Here is a 21,608-nt window from a genome sequence, read left to right as displayed (position 1 = left end):
TAACAGGCATACTCAGGACACCAAAGGCACGAGGGTGCTGTGGAGGACCAGGACCCGCCTATATAAACTACGGCCGGACATTTTTCAGTCTCTCTCTGGCTGCTCTCTGTTGGATGTGAACGTCCAGCTAACCGGATTTTTGCTCAGAACTGAGGAAACAAGGGTAGGTAAATCTGATTCCGTCTGGTTATGCGTGTGTGTTTAAGGCTTATGTCATAAATATATAAACGTAGTAGTCAGTCGGCGAGATGCGACCAGCAGCGTGTGCAGAAGTTTTTCCATGCCGAGCACATGGTCACTGTAATGTCCAGGGTTCCCTCTCCTCCCATCTGCAGTGATGGAGCGGGACTGAATGTTCCTTGGTAGAGAAGCTTTCGGCCCTCCACTGTAGCTTGGCTCAAGTCCTTGACTCACAACTAATTGGCGGAATACACTCCTTCCCCTGTCGTTCAATGTTAAGATTGTATGTCTAATCATTTTGTTGTGCCCTTCATTTTGACTAAACGTCTGAACATGGCAGTAGTTAATTAATATCATCACTATGTTTAGAAAAAGAAAGGTAACTGTAATGGAGGGAGAGCTGACTGCAACATGTGCTCATTGTTCTTTCTTTAGATCTACAATGAGTCCCAGCGCGGAGTTCACTACGCAGAACACCAAGTGCCCAAGGAACTCGAGGAGATCCACGTTAAAAGATGGTTGAATAAAGTGAGTGTTAATTTGACCATAGGGATTTGAACAAATGATATAATGTTCCGTAATCCCTATTTTATAGAAGCGTGTATTGTTTAATATACATGTATTATAAATAAAGTGAAACCGTGTAATTGCTTGTAACTTCTACTAGGTTTACGGCACTAGCTCCCTCTACAGGGCGTTAGGCCTCAGTGCAAGCCCACCACCACATTTAAATGTGACTTTCAAAATGCATAGAGGCTATTTTGAAATGATCTCAATTGAAAGCCTAAGTAATGTTCAAATGCATTTTAAAAGGGGGTTTAGATTATTTAAATTATTATTAAATCTCCTCTTCAACTCTTTAAAAAAAACAGAAAGATGGGCACATTTGTGTTGTGCAAACGTCTGGGTATCTGTATACTTGTGTAGCTTTATAAAGTGTGTATGCCTTTTTTATAGGAATCTGAGAAATTACATTTGATTGAAATGACTCTCCCTGCTGTTTCAGGATCACACTGCCTAAAGGTGGATGCTCTGAAAGATCATTTGACCCCCTACCTGAGTCCTACCTGAGATGGGGGGGGGGGGGAGAAGAAGAGTCTGCAGCCAGGAGCACATGGTGAGTGTTGGGTTGGGATGCAGCACAATGGTGGGCAATGAGAACCAAAAGGCTGCAATGATGATCAACTAGACTAGAGTCTCTGATAAATCATGAAGATTTCTTCACAGTGCACTGAGTATGCCCAATATGAACTGTAAACAAAGTGCAAACATTAGAACATGTTCTAATACTTTTCTCTGATCTCATCACCAGGTTTCTCAAGATGTTGGAGACTCTCTCTTAGGTAAGTGTGCTATTAAATCATGTTTCCTTTAATCTTCTGTTATGTGGGATGATGATTTCATAGACTAGAGTCTCTGACAAAAGATGAAGATGTCTTCACAGTGCACTGACCACATAACCACACCAGTATGTTAAACCCACGTACTGCTTATCATGTAGACTTCAAAGAATCATAACAGCTGGTAAAATTCCTCTACTGACCCGTTTGAGGTGTGATTGCAGTAGATGGGCTTAACATCATCAGGTGTGTTCTCTAAACGTCTCGTTGTTTTGCCATGTGCTGGTACTGATGTCTCGTTGCCTTGCAGCTCGTCCACACACTGATGGAAGGAGTTGCTGGGACATATCCACATCTCAACCACAAACCTGGATGCTGACTCCAAGGCTGGAGTTGTAATGAGGGTGAGTGTAATAATGCAGTATTGTTGCTGGGCTTTATTATAAAGGGTTACATCTGGGACTGCACTGGCTCATCATAAATGGACCATGTGATCTTGGAATTGTATGACCTTGGCTTAATGGATCTAAATGGGACTTGGAAGAGCTTTGGTCTGAGATGGTCTATGATGATTCAGTATTTTGGTTCAACTGATGCAAACTGAAGTTTACTCGCAGCGCACTGAGACACTCGGACGGTTCAGCTCCTGTTGAGAATGTGTGGCAGCCATTGGTTACTGTGATGGAGGGAGACCTGACTGCAACATGTGCTCCTTGTTCTTTAGATCTACAACGAGTCCCAGCGTGTAGTTCACTACGCCACATCTGCAACCACACAAACCTGGATGCTGACTCCAAGGCTGGAGTTATAATGAGGGTGAGTGTAATAATGCAGTATTGTTGCTGGGCTTTATTAAAAAATTGTTAAATCTAGGACTGCACTGCCTCATCATAAATGGACCAGTGCAGTAAATATGACTCTGCCTTAATGGATCTAAATGGGACTTGGAAGAGCTTTGGTCTGAGATGGTCTATGATGATTCAGTATTTTGGTTCAACTGATGCAAACTGAAGTTTACTCGCAGCGCACTGAGACACTCGGACGGTTCAGCTCCTGTTGAGAATGTGTGGCAGCCAAACACAGGTCACTAACTGTTTCGCTCCGACAGGTGTGACTGAAGGACCTGGATCTGGAGGACGTGCAGACTCATGAAAAGCCGGGTGGAACAGTTCTACTGGGCTCTGCAGGGGCATGGAGTCACTTGGGAGTGAAACTCGGACTCTCCTGTCCTCCGTCTTGTTGTACAAGGCTATTCATCTAAACTGTTAACTACATTGACATGAATTTGTATTTGAAGAATTTTCAAATAAATGTTTGACAGAATGGACACTGCCTTTTTCCTGTTATTACAACATTATGAACTGCAACAAGTGGAAATCTGTTTTGTTTGTCATGTGCTATGCTTTGCTCAATTTGAGTGTGTGGAGTATCTGAGCTGTTCAGATTCAAGGCTTTTATTGTCATTTGTACATAGCTACAGTGTAGATATGTCAATGAAAAGATTAGGTCACAGGCTCCTTTGAATTGAATAGAAATGGTCCAAGGAGAGTACAGTAATTGGAATATGATATATTGGAATATGATATATTCATTTGGGTAACACTTTATATTAAGGTACACAAATTGACCATCAACTAGTTAATTAACATGCATATTAGAAGTATATTTGCTCTTAGTCATAAAACATGTATTAATACCTTCTGCATGACTATATTCTACAACTAATAAGCCATTAGTTGAGAGCTTTTCCTCAATAACCCTCTAATTAGTGCTTAATTATTGTAAGGAAGTTGTTGTACATGAGTTTTGGTCTTAATATGCTCTGCTCAATATGGGCCTAATAAGGCAGTACCACAAGAATAGTTATTCTCCCATAATAACACTTAAATATGATCTATTCTTAATTGTGTCTAAATAATTCAAAATTAGGTATTTATATCTAAGAACATGTTCCCTATTTTAAAGTGAAGTCTTGTTCATAACCAATAAGCTAGTAGTTTGAATCTAATTGACCTGAACAGGTTCCCTATTCTAAAGTTGCCTCTTCACACTTTGTAAATACATTATAGCACACAACTACTGAAATTAACCTCAACAGTACATGAACAAAGTAGGCCCACATTGAAATATCTGTTTTTATTAATGAACCACTAAGAGGTTCAGACACATACCAAAACATGTCAAGTTTCTCGAAGGCTGAGAACACATATGCAGCCTGTACTTTTAAATAAAAACAGATTTTTTTTAACAGATTGTATGTATTTGATCATACTGTGTGACCTTGTATGTTCTTACACAATAAGTGTACTGTTCTCTCTATGTGTTGTACTGTCTCAGTGTGAACATAGATTAAACAGCCAGCCAAACTCTTTTGAGAGCCAGGGAATGAGCAGCCATGTTCCTTTATTGACTTATTTGCAGTCCACTGACATTCAAACGGAGTGAAACTATACAAAAAGAAGTTACAAGGCACTTAATGATCTCATACGCAAGTGTAACATACACAGATTAACACATAGGACCGCTAAGTGTAAACAAGGTAAATATAGCTAATGCTAGCTGTGCAATAAGCATGTGTACAGGCTAGTATGGCTAACGCTACCGCATTTTCTCATTGTGTTTAAACCGTTTAAACATCTCCAAATGTTATTACATAAACACAATACATGTTACTAATCCTTACAGTGTAAGTGTAAGGCTTACACTTACAGTCATTGCTTTCTGACGGAATTGACCCTTTACTCTTCAGGTTGCAAAGGGGAAATTAGTAGCAGTCTACTCATGGATGTCTACTGCCATGCTATTCAGTTCACTTTCTCCTACTTCCTGTACCCGGTTTCCTGTCTAACCTTCAGCACAAATTTTTCAAATATATAAATGTGCATATATGAAACATACAGGTCAATATCACCTTGCTATTGGTAGCTGAACTGTCAATACCCCAAAACATATTCTTAGATATAAATACCTCATTTTGAATTATTTAGACACAATTAACACTTATAGTTTCATGTCTTGTTACATAAGAATAGATCATATTTGTTAAGTGTTATTATGGTAGAATTACTATTCTTGTGGTACTACTGCCTTATTAGGCCCATATTGAGCAGAGCATATTAAGACCAAAACTCATGTACAACAACTTCCTTACTTGCAATAAATAAGCACTAATTAGAGGGTTATTGAGGAAAAACTCTCAACTAATGGCTTATTACTTGTAGAATATGGTCATGCAGAATAAGGTATTAATACGTGTTTTATAATGACTAATAAAGAGCTAATATGCATGTTAATTAACAACTAGTTGATGGTTAATTTGTGTACCTTAATATAAAAGTGTTACCTTAATTTGTAAGTTGCAAACAGATGGATGTTCAGGTGTTTAACAGTCTTATGGCCTGTGGAATGAAACTGTCCCTGGGTCTGGTGGTTTTAGACCTCATACTGTGGTCAGTGTGGAGTTTTTACATGCTATAATGTAAAGTTAGCCACATGGCAAGCTTCAGTGTAACCTGATAGCATGTGTGCAGTTCAGAGTTTGAGACTGCACCCTAGCTTACAGCCATAAGTCTAGATACTTTCTCCCCTGCCACATGCTAAATGGACTATACAGTGTATACTTATACAGTGCTTTACCCAGTCTTTACGACCCCACAAAGCGCTCTACATGTCATCATTCACCCTTTCACACAGCCGTGCCGCTCTAGGAAGCTAAACATTTACACACTATTGGCCATGCCGTGAGCAACTCAAGGTTAAGTACCGTGCCCTTGGCTGCATTGGCTGGGATCGAACCAACAGCCTTCTGGTTGAAAGATGCCCGCACTCCCTCTCAGCCACAGTCGCTCACATGTTGGGGCGACTGAGCACTTTTCTCAAAGTCAACTAAAGACCTCTGACAAAGGTACATGGATTTTTCATCTCTAATGCATAAAAGTGCAACCAAATCTTTATCATTAGCCTACCCTAAAGGGTAAATAACTAGGATGTTTGTTAAATCCCTGTTTTGGATTCAGATTTCTCTATATTTCATCAGGTATTACTTTTATCATTCTAAGTGCATGACAAAGCAGTAAATATAGCAACTTGTGTGCAGGTCTTTACTGTGACAATCTGGATAAATAAAGGTTTGAAATGAAATGAGGTCTTTACTGTGCCCTTATCCTGGGAAATTAAAGAAATTAACATCTGTTATAATCCAAATTTAAAATAAAATGGCAATATACGGTCACTTCGAACTATAATGCAAAACACATAATGATAGGAGGATCATTTATGACAAATGTAACTGTACCAGGTTGCAAATAGTTAAATGACCTTAAAATTAAAAATACTCCTAGGAGAGGACAATGCAAATACTGCTGCCCAACATGAAGCAACATGTAACCTGAGGGACATCATGGAGTGATAGACGTCACACACACACACACTTGTACCAACAACACTACTGAAATGTCATGGTTATTCATGGCCGTACCAGCCATTGAGTTGACCTCGGGAATTTTGTTTGAAGTACTTCCATTTACTGGCGGTGGGGGCGCTACATAACTGCGTAGCCTGCATTAAACAAACAGAAGAAGACGACATGATTTTATCAACAAACCTCCGCAGTCCGGACTTGTACCGGAGCATCGGAGCCGGAGGAGTAATGAGGTATCTAGAGATGTGAGTCCAGCGGGCTGCTTGTGTTTCTGTTCCTCACAGGACATCATATGACCCGCAGATCCCGTGTGAACGCTCTACGTTAGTCAGTGGACGTCCGACAAGAAGCCCAATCATTTATAATACATACAGCTAGAGGCTATACTTTGGTTTAAATTGCGTGAATAAAATAGCTAGAGAGCTAAAGTACATTTCGTTCATCCAAAGGCACACTGATGACCTTGTGCTTTTAAGGCTTATGTAACAAACTGTATATAAAGGATTTTGTAGTATCAATCGGCGAGATGAGACTAGCAGCGCGTGCAGAAGCTCTTCATGCCGAGCACATGGCAACTGTAATGGCGGGAGACCTGCAGCCATGAGCACATGGTGAGTGTTGGGTTGAGATGCAGCACAATGGTGTGCAATGAGAACCAAAAGGCTGCAATGATGATCAACTAGACTAGAGTCTCTGATAAATCATGAAGATTTCTTCACAGTGCACTGAGTATGCCCAATATGAACTGTAAACAAAGTGCAAACATTAGAACATGTTCTAATACTTTTCTCTGATCTCATCACCAGGTTTCTCAAGATGTTGGAGACTCTCTCTTAGGTAAGTGTGCTATTAAATCATGTTTCCTTTAATCTTCTGTTATGTGGGATGATGATTTCATAGACTAGAGTCTCTGACAAAAGATGAAGATGTCTTCACAGTGCACTGACCACATAACCACACCAGTATGTTAAACCCACGTACTGCTTATCATGTAGACTTCAAAGAATCATAACAGCTGGTAAAATTCCTCTACTGACCCGTTTGAGGTGTGATTGCAGTAGATGGGCTTAACATCATCAGGTGTGTTCTCTAAACGTCTCGTTGTTTTGCCATGTGCTGGTACTGATGTCTCGTTGCCTTGCAGCTCGTCCACACACTGATGGAAGGAGTTGCTGGGACATATCCACATCTCAACCACAAACCTGGATGCTGACTCCAAGGCTGGAGTTATAATGAGGGTGAGTGTAATAATGCAGTATTGTTGCTGGGCTTTATTATAAAGGGTTACATCTGGGACTGCACTGGCTCATCATAAATGGACCATGTGATCTTGGAATTGTATGACCTTGGCTTAATGGATCTAAATGGGACTTGGAAGAGCTTTGGTCTGAGATGGTCTATGATGATTCAGTATTTTGGTTCAACTGATGCAAACTGAAGTTTACTCGCAGCGCACTGAGACACTCGGACTGTTCAGCTCCTGTTGAGAATGTGTGGCAGCCATTGGTTACTGTGATGGAGGGAGACCTGACTGCAACATGTGCTCCTTGTTCTTTAGATCTACAATGAGTCCCAGCGTGTAGTTCACTACGCAGAACACCAAGTGCCCAAGGAACTCGAGGAGAACCAAGTTAAAAGATGGTTGAACAAAGTGAGTGTTAATTTGACCGTAGGGGTTTAAATAAATGATATCATTACAATGTCCTTAATGTTTAAATTACTGAAAATACTATTAAAGGTGTATTTGAAATGTTTACGTCCCCTTTGCTTCATTAAACTCTATTTAAAACCTGAGATACAGGCATCTGTGTTTACATTACATTTAACGTTAGATGAACCCAAACTTTGAAATGAAACAATGTGTACTTTAAGATGTCTTCAAGATAATCTCAGTAACCCAAAAAAGGAAAACATTTATGTCCATAGTAATTATTGAATAGTACTGACTGTGCTAAAAGTTGTTCTTTTACTTTCTCTCTTTTTTGGAATGTACATTTAATTCAGGGTATTTATTAACAGGCATACTCAGGACACCAAAGGCACGAGGGTGCTGTGGAGGACCAGGACCCGCCTATATAAACTACGGCCGGACATTTTTCAGTCTCTCTGGCTGCTCTCTGTTGGATGTGAACGTCCAGCTAACCGGATTTTTGCTCAGAACTGAGGAAACAAGGGTAGGTAAATCTGATTCCGTCTGGTTATGCGTGTGTGTTTAAGGCTTATGTCATAAATATATAAACGTAGTAGTCAGTCGGCGAGATGCGACCAGCAGCGTGTGCAGAAGTTTTTCCATGCCGAGCACATGGTCACTGTAATGTCCAGGGTTCCCTCTCCTCCCATCTGCAGTGATGGAGCGGGACTGAATGTTCCTTGGTAGAGACGCTTTCGGCCCTCCACTGTAGCTTGGCTCAAGTCCTTGACTCACAACTAATTGGCGGAATACACTCCTTCCCCTGTCGTTCAATGTTAAGATTGTATGTCTAATCATTTTGTTGTGCCCTTCATTTTGACTAAACGTCTGAACATGGCAGTAGTTAATTAATATCATCACTATGTTTAGAAAAAGAAAGGTAACTGTAATGGAGGGAGAGCTGACTGCAACATGTGCTCATTGTTCTTTCTTTAGATCTACAATGAGTCCCAGCGCGGAGTTCACTACGCAGAACACCAAGTGCCCAAGGAACTCGAGGAGATCCACGTTAAAAGATGGTTGAATAAAGTGAGTGTTAATTTGACCATAGGGATTTGAACAAATGATATAATGTTCCGTAATCCCTATTTTATAGAAGCGTGTATTGTTTAATATACATGTATTATAAATAAAGTGAAACCGTGTAATTGCTTGTAACTTCTACTAGGTTTACGGCACTAGCTCCCTCTACAGGGCGTTAGGCCTCAGTGCAAGCCCACCACCACATTTAAATGTGACTTTCAAAATGCATAGAGGCTATTTTGAAATGATCTCAATTGAAAGCCTAAGTAATGTTCAAATGCATTTTAAAAGGGGGTTTAGATTATTTAAATTATTATTAAATCTCCTCTTCAACTCTTTAAAAAAAACAGAAAGATGGGCACATTTGTGTTGTGCAAACGTCTGGGTATCTGTATACTTGTGTAGCTTTATAAAGTGTGTATGCCTTTTTTATAGGAATCTGAGAAATTACATTTTTGATTGAAATGACTCTCCCTGCTGTTTTAGGATCACACTGCCTAAAGGTGGATGCTCTGAAAGATCATTTGACCCCCTACCTGAGTCCTACCTGAGGGGGGGGGGAGTCTGCAGCCAGGAGCACATGGTGAGTGTTGGGTTGGGATGCAGCACAATGGTGTGCAATGAGAACCAAAAGGCTGCAATGATGATCAACTAGACTAGAGTCTCTGATAAATCATGAAGATTTCTTCACAGTGCACTGAGTATGCCCAATATGAACTGTAAACAAAGTGCAAACATTAGAACATGTTCTAATACTTTTCTCTGATCTCATCACCAGGTTTCTCAAGATGTTGGAGACTCTCTCTTAGGTAAGTGTGCTATTAAATCATGTTTCCTTTAATCTTCTGTTATGTGGGATGATGATTTCATAGACTAGAGTCTCTGACAAAAGATGAAGATGTCTTCACAGTGCACTGACCACATAACCACACCAGTATGTTAAACCCACGTACTGCTTATCATGTAGACTTCAAAGAATCATAACAGCTGGTAAAATTCCTCTACTGACCCGTTTGAGGTGTGATTGCAGTAGATGGGCTTAACATCATCAGGTGTGTTCTCTAAACGTCTCGTTGTTTTGCCATGTGCTGGTACTGATGTCTCGTTGCCTTGCAGCTCGTCCACACACTGATGGAAGGAGTTGCTGGGACATATCCACATCTCAACCACAAACCTGGATGCTGACTCCAAGGCTGGAGTTGTAATGAGGGTGAGTGTAATAATGCAGTATTGTTGCTGGGCTTTATTATAAAGGGTTACATCTGGGACTGCACTGGCTCATCATAAATGGACCATGTGATCTTGGAATTGTATGACCTTGGCTTAATGGATCTAAATGGGACTTGGAAGAGCTTTGGTCTGAGATGGTCTATGATGATTCAGTATTTTGGTTCAACTGATGCAAACTGAAGTTTACTCGCAGCGCACTGAGACACTCGGACTGTTCAGCTCCTGTTGAGAATGTGTGGCAGCCAAACACAGGTCACTAACTGTTTCGCTCCGACAGGTGTGACTGAAGGACCTGGATCTGGAGGACGTGCAGACTCATGAAAAGCCGGGTGGAACAGTTCTACTGGGCTCTGCAGGGGCATGGAGTCACTTGGGAGTGAAACTCGGACTCTCCTGTCCTCCGTCTTGTTGTACAAGGGTGAGGGCCACTTTAAAAAAATAAAACAAGTCGGGGGCTACTTTTACCCCTTTTTTTTGTTTTTGTTTTTTGCAGTGTATATATTTAGCACATTTTAACATTATGATATGCTTACCTTTAACCTGTGTGTGCTCTTTGGGTCTGTGGGACCCGTTTTCAGTGTTTACTAAAAGAACATGTATGCAATTTAATTATTTTAACCTGCTTTATTTTGGGGGTGGACCTCACCTCCTCTCGGGGGGGTCCTCACCTCCTCTAGGGGCATGCACCCCCGGGAAGATTCTTTTTAAATGTTGAAGTGAAAAGCATCAATCTGGAGCACTTTGAGCACAAGATGAATTTATGGAAACAGCTCTCAACACTCAGATGAAAGAGAGCTGTATACTTTTCAATAATCCAAACATCTTTAGAATATGATCACAACCAATAACAAATCATTTAAACTAGTTTATTCTTATCTTATGTTACCTAGTCTGCATTCTTTCTTTTTATTTATGCTTATTTTACTAATCACTCTCCTTTCAAACTGTTTTATGTTTTTTTTACTGTCCTATACACATTGGGATGATTTCTTACTTTATCTATATTGAATAGATAAAGGTGTGCTCTCTCTCTCCCCCCCTCTCTCTCCCTCCCTCCCTAGCTCTCTCGCTCGCTCACAGAGGCTGTGTGCTCCTCCGTGGCCATGACGGCTTGCGTTAAAAAATAATAATATACATATTTGTAAAGTGGGGGGACACAAACGGGATTTCGAAAAGAGCGGGGGACATTTCCCCCCCGTCCCAGGTGGAAATTACGCCGTGTGTGTGCGTCAAGTGCAATAAATAGATATGCAAGTCACAACACACAGAGTTACTCTGCCCCTCATGTGTTGTATAGGCTGCATGATAGGCTGTTCAATGGGGCTGATGTGTGGTGTAGATTCTGCCAGAAGGAAAATCAGCGGGGAGGTGCCACATTGCTTTTCTTCCTGACTGCAACGCTGGTCCCGCAAATCAAGCAAGAACGTGATTGGTCGATATTCATTGTGGGGGTGTTAGATAGATATAGAGTTGTAGTAAGTAGATAGAGTTTGCTATGTTTTAGGTTTTCGTTTATGCATAGGGTAGATTATTTTAATTACATTTCCTTTTTTGTTTAGTGTATTTTATACATTTTGGATTTGTTTGGCGAGCTATTTTTAGAACATACCCCACGGTCGACTCACGGTGCCCCTGCGGGCACCTTGTTGGCTACCCCTGATCTAAACTGTTCACTACATTGACATGAATTTGTATTTGAAGAATTTTCAAATAAATGTTTGACAAAGAATGGACACTGCCTTTTTCCTGTTATTACAACATTATGAACTGCAACAAGTGGAAATCTGTTTTGTTTGTCATGTGCTATGCTTTGCTCAATTTGAGTGTGTGGAGTATCTGAGCTGTTCAGATTCAAGGCTTTTATTGTCATTTGTACATAGCTACAGTGTAGATATGTCAATGAAAAGATTAGGTCACAGGCTCCTTTGAATTGAATAGAAATGGTCCAAGGAGAGTACAGTAATTGGAATATGATATATTAATTTGGGTAACACTTTATATTAAGGTACACAAATTGACCATCAACTAGTTAATTAACATGCATATTAGAAGTATATTTGCTCTTAGTCATAAAACATGTATTAATACCTTATTTTGCATGACTATATTCTACAAGTAATAAGCCATTAGTTGATAGCTTTTCCTCAATAACCCTCTAATTAGTGCTTAATTATTGCAAGTAAGGAAGTTGTACATGAGTTTTGGTCTTAATATGGGCCTAATAAGGCAGTATTACCACAAGAATAGTTATTCTCCCATAATAACACTTAACAAATATGATCTCTTATGTAACAAGACATGAAACTTTAAGTGTTAATTGTGTCTAAATAACAAATTAGGTATTTCTAAGAACATGTTCCCTATTTTAAAGTGAAGTCTTGTTCATAACCAATAAGCTAGTACAGGGGTGTCAAACTCAATTTCATCACGGGCCACATCAGCATCATGGTTGCACTCAAAGGGCCGGTTGTAACTTCAAGACTATATAAATATACATATATAAATATTTAATATATATAAAATAATGTATTATGTTACATGATTGCCTCTGCATTGGATTATTATCAGATAGGGTAATAACTTCATAATTAACTACGTCTGAAAGCAGAAGGGGAAATAATTGCAAGTCTCTTCAGTGCGTATGTCCCAAAATGATTTAAAAAGAAAAGCCAAATTCTGAAAAAACTAAAAAAAATAAGTGACATTTTGAAAGAAAAGTAATATTTTGAAGAAAAAAAGTCAAATTCCGAGAATAAAAGTCTAATTTGAGATGCATTGTGGGACATGTAGTTTATGGGTAATGTGCTTCTGTAAAGCGGCATGTAACCGTATAATAAACATATTATATTCTTTGCAAGCTCTTGTGGGGCCACACTAAATAAAGTCGCGGGCCGGATTTGGCCCGCGGGCCTTGAGTTTGACACCCCTGAGCTAGTAGTTTGAATAATGGCGCATTTCCACTACAGCGCGGAGCTCGCTTTAAGCGTGCCGTGTCGTGCCGTGCCTCTTTTTGGTTGCGCTTCCACTAGGCCTAGTTACGGCCCGGCCCGGCGCCACTTTTTCACCTCTTTTCTGGCCCGACAAAATTGTGGTTCTATCGGGGCCAACAAACAGGGCTGAGTCGGGCTGAGTATGCTAAACTAGAGAGAGGATCGCTGGCAAGGGGGCTACAACTACAACAAGATGGACATATTTGACCGTGATTTAATTGTAATACACGTTTCAAAATGATGCCGAAGTAACAACATACTGATACCGGTTAGTAAAAACCATGAATTAATGCTTTGTCAAGTCTGCAGACAGACGACAGGCGAAAAACCTTTTAAAATGCGTGTTTTTCTAGATGGAGATTGGCTAAGCTAACGCAGTATATGCTCCGACCGTCCACACTCACAACAACGGCCTATACAGACATAAATAAAGCAGCGACTGTATTCACCATGACACAGGCAGTCTGTGGTGTGTACTTGTTTAACTTTTGTCGAGTTTCTGAACATATATAAGGAGCTGTGAGCTCTGAGTGCTAACAGCTAACGGCTGTGTTGTTTTTCTGTAATTGACCTGAACAGGTTCCCTATTCTAAAGTTGCCTCCTCTTCACACTTAATACACGTAAATACATCACACAACTACTGAAATTAACCTCAACAGTATATGCACAAAGTAGGCACACGTTGAAATATCTGTTTTATTAATATACCACTAAAGATTGGTTCAGACACATACCAAAACATGTCAAGTTTCTCCAAGGCTGAGAACACATAATAATGCAGCCTGTAGGCTACTTTTTAATAAAAACAGATTTTTAACAGATTGTAAGTAGGCCTATTTGTGATCATACTGTGTGACCTTGTTGTATGTTCTTACACAATAGGTGTACTGTTCTCTCTATGTGTTGTCCTGTCTCAGTGTGAACATAGATTAAACAGCCAGCCAAACTCTTTTGAGAGCCAGGGAATGAGCAGCCATGCTCCTTTATTGCAGTCCACTGACATTCAAACGGAATGAAACGATACAAAAAGAAGTTACAAGGCACTTAATGATTTCATACATGCAAGTGTAACATACACAGATTAACACATAGGACCGCTAAGTGTAAACAAGGTAAATAATGCTAATGCTAGCTCAGCTGTGCAATAAGCATGTGTACAGGCTAGTATGGCTAACGCTAGCATGTATGCTAACGCTAACGCATTTTCTCATTGTGTTTAAACCGTTTAAACATCTCCAAATGTCATCACATAAACACAATACATGTTACTAATCCTTACAGTGTAAGTGTAAGGCTTAAACTTACACTTACAGTCATTGCTTTCTGACGGAATTGACCCTTTACTCTTCAGGTTGCAAAGGGGAAATAAGGCTTTTATTGTCATTTGTACATAGCTACAGTGTAGATATGTCAATGAAAAGATTAGGTCACAGGCTCCTTTGAATTGAATAGAAATGGTGCAAGGAGAGTCTACAAGTAATTGGAATATGATATATTAATTTGTAAGTTGCAAACAGATGGATGTTCAGGTGTTTAACAGTCTTATGGCCTGTGGAATGTCCCTGCTGGTGGTTTTAGACCTCATACTGTGGTCAGTGTGGAGTTTTTACATGCTATAATGTAAAGTTAGCCTCTTTTCACATGGCAAGCTTCAGTGTAACCTGATAGCATGTGTGCAGTTCAGGGTTTGACACTGCACCCTAGTTTACAGCCATAAGTCTAGATACTTTATCCCCTGCCATATGCTAAATGGACTATACAGTGTATACTTAGTGCTTTACCCAGTCTTTACGACCCCACAAACCGCTCAACATGTCATCACTCACCCTTTCACACAGCCGTGCCGCTCTAGGAAGCTAAACATTCACACACTGTTGGCCATGTCGTCAGAAGAAGACGACATGATTTCATCAACAAACCTCCGCAGTCCGGACTTGTACCCAGGGCCGGCCCTAGACTTTTGGGGGTCCTAAGCGAGCTTTGGCTTGGGGGCCCCCCTCACTCTAGTGCGTTCTCACTACACACAACACGGAACCAACTTTTGTCTTATGATGTTAGCATAAGCACACATATTGTATAAATAAGCATGTAAACACCGTGGACCTAACATCCTCTAGGGGGGTCCTCACCTCCTCTAGGGGAGTCCGGGGGCATGCTCCCCCGGGAAGATTTTTTTTTAAATATTGAAGTTAAAAGCATCAATCTGGTGCACTTTGAGAGCACAATTAAGAGATGGATACTCTCTGGCTGTTGTAAGAAATTAAAATCAATGTTTAATGACGTAATTTAGTTCAAACATACCGTAAGCTTAAAACTGTTTTATTCTGAAAACATTTCCGGGTAGCATTGGCTTGTGGTTAACGTTGTTGCTAAAGTTTATTCTGAAAAGCTTTACGGAAAGAAGTCTCCGGATATCAACAGTGACGCACTTCCGGTTTTATGTTTACAACGATTACAGCCGTTAAAATGCATTAAATAAAAAGTCATGGCGTGTGGAGTTATAGAATGAAGAGACTACGTCTAAATCCTCCGTCTTACGCGATATCGGACATAAGAAGAAAGCGGTGGGAGGACCCCCGGCACCACGGGAGCCATGCGAGGAGGAGTCACTGATGAGATATATAGCTAACGGGCGCGGGTTGTCCGCTCTCTTTCCATCGCTGCAGCCGCGGGACTCACAGCTGTTTTGTCCCACTACCTTCTGTTTGTTTCATTACCACGCTACTTAAAGTACCCATTTGAACCTTTTCAGAGACTCCATTAGTCTCCTTATTTTAAGCTTCTCTCCTGGACGCGAGAACAACGAACAGAAATCAACACTGTCCATCTCATAATGTTCACATAGAAACTAGCTGTCAATAGGAATATCATTCAGAAGAATTATAATTTCATGCAAAAATCTGTCACAAAAAGAGGTTGCACATTTAAATTCAGGTGTTGTTATGGCAACGTCAGTGTTCAAACAGCCACATTTACTGCTGCAAATACGTTCAAACATGCTGTCGACACGTAAAGCAGTGGCAACTATGCCACCATTTCAGCTGACTTTTTCTCAGAAATACTGTCACATAACATCCATATATTTCAGTGCTAGGTTGATGCTTAGCTAAGCTAACTATGAAACACTTTAACTGACAGGACTCAGGATCAACTAGGACATTCCACTGGATAATAACTGAAGTATAAAAGAATGCATGACTGAAGTGATGGAGACCATGTTTGAAGGCAAACAAAAAGAGGAAATAACAGGTCAAATCAAGCAAATCCCCCTCTCAGATTCCACAGCAACCAGAAGAACATAAATACTGGCTGGTGATTTGATTAATCAGCTTTGTGATGGAATAAAAAATGCACAGTGCATTTCCTTAGCTGTGGATGAGTCCACTGACAATGCTCAGTTGCTGGTGTTTGTGAGTTTTTATGATGAGGCAAAGGGGGAGTTTGTTGAAGATGTGTTGGGCCTGACGAACCTCAGTGGACACACAAGGGGGCAAGACATTTATAAAGCAATAATGGGAATGCTGAATGAAAGAGGGTGCAGCTGCCTTTATTCATAACTGTGCAGCTCTTACACTGCGACTCTGAGGGATCAAGCACAGACACAATAACAATGAAAACTGCTGCATACAGATTATTTTTGTTTTTGCAACCTTGTGTTAAGAATCTTGTTGCAATTGTTTAAAAGTTTGAATGACCGTAATAAACGGACCTTTGTCTTATTGAAACAATTTTTTTGGACCTTTAAGATTTGTATTTGAGTACCCCTGCTCTACGGCATACCATCCAACCTCCTCAATAAACTCCAACATATCCAGAACTCTGCTGCCCGCCTCCTCACCCACACCCGCTCCCGAGACCACATCACTCCCGTCCTCCAGAACCTCCACTGGCTCCCCGTCCGTCAAAGAATTGACTTCAAAGTCCTCCTGATTACTTACAAAGCCCTCAACAATCAGGCCCCCCCTCTATCTCACAGACCTGCTGCACCACCACACCCCTTCCCGCTGCCTCCGCTCATCAGAAGCCAACCTCCTATCCATCCCCACCCGCACCAATCACCGGACCTGGGGGGACAGAGCCTTCTCCGTCGCTGCCCCCTCCCTCTGGAACTCACTCACACAACCCATCAGAGACTGCACTGACCTCACCACCTTCAAAAAACTCACCTCTTCAATCTAGCTTTTAATGTGTGATTGTTGTTGTATTGCTTGACTTTAACTTTAACTATATATTTATTTGTTGTTCTTTTCTTTTCACTATATCTGTAAAGCGTCTTTGAGCACCTGTAAAAGCGCTAACAAAATAAATCTATTATTATTATTATTATTATTATTATTATTACATCAAGTGTGCAAGAAATAGCATATTCAATTAAATATAAATGTTCAAGGTACAGTGTGAAGACACTATACTGATTGGTGACAGCACAGTAGTGATCACAGTTTCTTGATTTCCTTGTTGCTTTTTCAATCAGAACTTGAATGAATCGATAAATGCAATGCTAGCTTTGAGTTTTTTGAATGTCAGAGTTTGAAGTCAGTGATTTGGAACTCTTGATCACTATCAGCTGTCTGGAGTGTTTAACGGAACACAGGCATTCCCTCATTTGCATAATTCCATAACAGGGATTCTAGAACCTGTTGTAGAACATAGAGTGTCCCAGAGGGCCCCTGGCTTTGATCTGAGAATGCATAGGAACCCTGGGAGACATAGGAAGCAACAGTTGTTAAGATATCTTTAGTCGGACAAGGTGCAAAGTGAGAGTCGAATACAAGAGGAACGTTTTTTAGTCATCCTTAAGCGTCTACTCGCTGTCTGTGTTGAGAGCTGAATTGTTTCAACATGTGAGTTTATTTAAAGGAACAAATCTTGAAATTCTTGCTCTCATAGTTGTTATCTCTGATTTCTGGAAAATTGGGAACCCATTGGGTTATTGAATAAGATATTCTCTTCTACATATTCACCCTTTCACGGATAAATATCTCAAAACCGAGATGGCCGACAGAACGCCAGTCAGACCCAGTTACTCTTTAAGATTGTTCCAATCCTTCTATGGAGAGCGACTCTTGCAGGTAAGAAAATGTTGGTGACATCAAGTAACAACTAAGGAAGGAAGGAGGAAGTTGTCCAAGTATTGTTTTATATCGGGAAGAAATTACGATTAATCTTCTGTCCACAAACTTTGACATCATGCATCACTTGCTATATTTCAACTACAATTCATACTACTACTGCTACTGTTGTTGTTGAAAAAACGTAATCTATAGTAACCTTTTTAGCTGTAAATCAATAGACTTATGTTATTAAGGACTGCAGATGGAAATTAGCAGTAAACTAACACACACGGACGACTGTTTTACAGACACACCAAAGTAAGAATTTCTTGAATAATCTGATGAAACAGTGTTGATATCTCCAATACATACAGGCAACCCCGGGCTGCACTAACATGGTGTTAACAAAGTAGTTAATAATATGGTTTTAAGATTAACAGAAAGAAAACAAAGGACATTGGTTTTGGCTCCCCATCTGACTCATTAAGTCCTTATTGTTATCCAAAAAGAAAAACTCAAGCAGGTTATTTTATATAAATACTTCAGTGTAAGGTAGACCATCCGTTATCTTTTAAAGATCAAATTAATAAATCTGTAAAAGGACACAACATAGAATTATATTTTTCTTTTGGTCTCGTCCTACCATGTTCTGAACAATTAAGTGAATCCTAGATCAATTGTTAGTTAAAGGGTCTTGAACATATTATAAGTGAATGTTATATACGATTATGTTAAAAGTCTGTGCATATGTTTCTTTGCTTAAATTATGTCAATTTATTGCTGATCATATAATCATATCATTTTCCCAAACAGCAAGGCTCTCAGCCCTTTTTTGGCTTGTGGCGTGCGCCGATGTTTGCATCTGAACATAGAGATATTGTGCAGGGTCACAACAATGGAGATCATTTTGCCATGTCACCTAAATCCCTGCTGCAGCCTCTGGACCAAGTTCTTCACTCCGCTGAGGAGAAGCTCAAGAAGCGGAGCCTTGAGAAAGTCGCCTTGAGGGAGGAAATTGCAAAGTTGAAACTGAAGCAAGTCAGCACCTCTAAAGCCCTCAAGGAGCTAATGAGCCTTCAGACCCAGGCCAAGACGGAGAAGGAGGAGATGGTGGCCAAGATGAATGAGACGGAGGAGGACTTCAATAAAGAGAAGACAACATGGTCTGATCTGTGCTGCCAACGGCTGGAAGAAATGAGTAGCTTAAGGACGGAGCTGTCGGATGCTCAGTCACTCATCGACCATCTGAAGGAAGAAAGTACTAAGCTGACGGAGAAGGATGACAGCACCTCTGAAGCCCTCAAGGAGCTAATGAGCCTTCAGACCCAGGCCAAGACGGAGAAGGAGGAGATGGTGGAGGACTTTAATAAAGAGAAGACAACATGGTCTGATCTGTGCTGCCAACGGCTGGAAGAAATGAGTAGCTTAAGGACGGAGCTGTCGGATGCTCAGTCACACATCGATCATCTGAAGGAAGAAAATGCCCAGGCCAAGACGGAGAAGGATGACGGCACCTCTGAAGCCCTCAAGGAGCTAATGAGCCTTCAGACCCAGACCAAGACGGAGAAGGAGGAGATGGAGGCCAAGATGAATGAGATGGCGGAGGACTTACATAAAGAGAAGACAACATGGTCTGATCTGTGCTGCCAACAGCTGGAAGAAATTAGTAGCTTAAGGACGGAGCTGTCGGATGCTCAGTCACACATCGACCATCTGAAGGAAGAAAATGCCAAACTGACGATGAAGGATGACAGCACCTCTGAAGCCTTCGAGGATCTAATGGAGAAAGAGGAGATGGAGGCAAAGATAAATGAGATGGAGGAGGACGTACAAATAGACAAGATAAGCTTAATGACAGAGTTGTCGGTTGCTCAGTCAAACATCGACCATCTGAAGGAGGAGCCCTGTGATAGCAGAAGACAAGCAGAGAGTGAAATCACATCTCTTCAAGAAAGTTTGAGAATTCAGATACAGGAGGGTTCTGCAAGGATTTCTGCCATTGAGGATCACTGTAGAGAGATGATCCGGGGCACAGAGGAGGAAGCTGCCACAACATTAAGGGAATCGAAGGAGGCGTGGCAGGGTAGATTTAAACAGCTGGAGGAGAATATTGAATCAAAAGGAGGTCTAATCTCCAGCTTGATTGATAAATTGAGAGAATCCGCAGACAGTCACAGGGAAACCTTGAACATGCTGAACCGAAACTGGTCAGAGCTATGCGAGAGCCAGAAAGTAAGGCTTGAGAGTAAACACGAGGCCCTGGAAGAAACCTACCAGACAGAGCTGACGGAGAAGGGGAACAGCTGTCAAAGAAAAGTGGCAGAGATGGTGAGCAGGAAGGAACTGAAGAAGTTGTTGCTCCAAAAAGAAGCAGAGGGCATGCGTAGGACCAGCGCACTGGAGGAGGAGATCCAGCGGCTAATCAGAGAGAAAAGTCAGCTGCAGGTATGACTGCTTTACTTTCGATTCACATTTTAGGATATTATATTAGTTTGAACATGGTGGAAACAGCTACAGACTTTATGCTAAGCTAAGCTAATGTTGCAGTTTTAGCTCCGTCAAAAACAGGCATAAGTATTGAAGTCTTATGCAAATAAGTGTATCTCCTAAGATGTCAAACAAATTCCCTCCTAAAAAAGAGCTGTTAAAAGCTAGGCTAGCGGTTTTATCCTACTTACCCCCTTTTGAAAACCAGGGCTTTTTTATCTAAAGACATAAGTATTACAGGAACAATTTCTTCGGAAACAGCAGCCATGTCTTGGGTGTGACAAGTTTTGATTGGTGATTTTTAAATGTGCTTATACTGTATAGGTTTTTGAGGTTTTGGCTGGTTCCACCTAATTCCATAATGTATGCTAAACTTAGATAGTCTTGCAGTTCTAGCTCTGTCAAACACAGACATGAGTGTAAAATACATATTTTCATCTAACTCTTGGAGTAGAAGAAATTAAGTGGTGTTCTTATCTGATGCCATTATAAGCAGGAGGACACAATTGTTTTCCTGCTTTCCACATTTTTTTCCAGCGCCTCGGTTAGGGTTTAAACACCTTGATATCTTCCTTAAGATGACATCTGTCTTTCCACCTCACAGTTTTTAAAAGCACAGCCGATAGTGCTCTGTTAGTTTGATGACAAACCAAAATGTTGGACCACACTTTCACTGGCTAGCTGTATTCAGATTGCTATTCAGTTCATTTAAATCAGAAAGCAAAAAATATAATACATAAATGTTTTTTTCAGATGCTTCAAAAAAAGCCGAAAAAGAAATGGTGGAAGAGAAAACTTCACCTCAGGAGGCGGCTACATCGAGCCACAGCTAGTACCTCCAGAGAGAGGCTCATTCTAAGTAGTGGTCCATCTTAACCCATAATTACAAACTAATTGCTTGCTATTTCCTACATTACACCCACATTACACTGTTATTGCACCCATATTACACTTTTATTGCACCCATTTATTTTACCCATATTACTATCGCACCCAAATTACACTGTTACTACATCCATATTACAAATAAGTACACCCATGTTACAATTGTTATTATACTCACATTACACTTTTATTGAACCCATATTACTACATATTGCACCCATATTACTACATATTACACCCATATTACACTGTTATTGCACCCATATTACACTTTTATTGCACCCATATTACTAGATATTGCACCCATA

General features: G+C 40.6%; 2 long non-coding RNA genes and 6 other non-coding genes across 9 annotated transcripts; all 8 read left to right on the top strand.

Moving 5' to 3' along the window:
* The first annotated feature begins 21 nt into the window (after positions 1 to 21).
* LOC117479228 lies at positions 22 to 2,847 on the top strand. The gene is made up of 7 exons (XR_004555541.1): positions 22 to 163; positions 616 to 708; positions 1,187 to 1,297; positions 1,493 to 1,523; positions 1,831 to 1,924; positions 2,245 to 2,336; positions 2,629 to 2,847. It is a non-coding gene; the product is annotated as an uncharacterized LOC117479228 (long non-coding RNA).
* LOC117479250 lies at positions 1,351 to 1,418 on the top strand. The gene has a single exon (XR_004555555.1). It is a non-coding gene; the product is annotated as a small nucleolar RNA SNORD52 (small nucleolar RNA).
* LOC117479259 lies at positions 1,568 to 1,635 on the top strand. The gene has a single exon (XR_004555563.1). It is a non-coding gene; the product is annotated as a small nucleolar RNA SNORD52 (small nucleolar RNA).
* A 3,260-nt stretch (positions 2,848 to 6,107) lies between the features above and the next one.
* On the top strand, positions 6,108 to 10,397 carry LOC117479229. 2 transcript variants are annotated; one of them, XR_004555543.1, is made up of 10 exons: positions 6,108 to 6,185; positions 6,747 to 6,777; positions 7,085 to 7,178; positions 7,499 to 7,591; positions 7,960 to 8,114; positions 8,567 to 8,659; positions 9,140 to 9,236; positions 9,432 to 9,462; positions 9,770 to 9,863; positions 10,161 to 10,397. It is a non-coding gene; the product is annotated as an uncharacterized LOC117479229 (long non-coding RNA). The 2 variants fall into 2 exon arrangements; XR_004555542.1 differs by lacking the exon at positions 6,108 to 6,185 and adding an exon at positions 6,193 to 6,551.
* LOC117479249 lies at positions 6,605 to 6,672 on the top strand. Its single transcript, XR_004555554.1, has one exon. It is a non-coding gene; the product is annotated as a small nucleolar RNA SNORD52 (small nucleolar RNA).
* Positions 6,822 to 6,889, top strand: LOC117479257. Its single transcript, XR_004555562.1, has one exon. It is a non-coding gene; the product is annotated as a small nucleolar RNA SNORD52 (small nucleolar RNA).
* On the top strand, positions 9,290 to 9,357 carry LOC117479248. Its single transcript, XR_004555553.1, has one exon. It is a non-coding gene; the product is annotated as a small nucleolar RNA SNORD52 (small nucleolar RNA).
* Positions 9,507 to 9,574, top strand: LOC117479256. Its single transcript, XR_004555561.1, has one exon. It is a non-coding gene; the product is annotated as a small nucleolar RNA SNORD52 (small nucleolar RNA).
* Positions 10,398 to 21,608: the final 11,211 nt, after the last annotated feature.

This window comes from Trematomus bernacchii, unplaced genomic scaffold (assembly GCF_902827165.1).
Source record: "Trematomus bernacchii unplaced genomic scaffold, fTreBer1.1, whole genome shotgun sequence".
Classification (NCBI taxonomy): Eukaryota; Metazoa; Chordata; class Actinopteri; order Perciformes; family Nototheniidae; genus Trematomus; species Trematomus bernacchii.
This window is presented reverse-complemented; position numbering and strand designations above follow the sequence as displayed.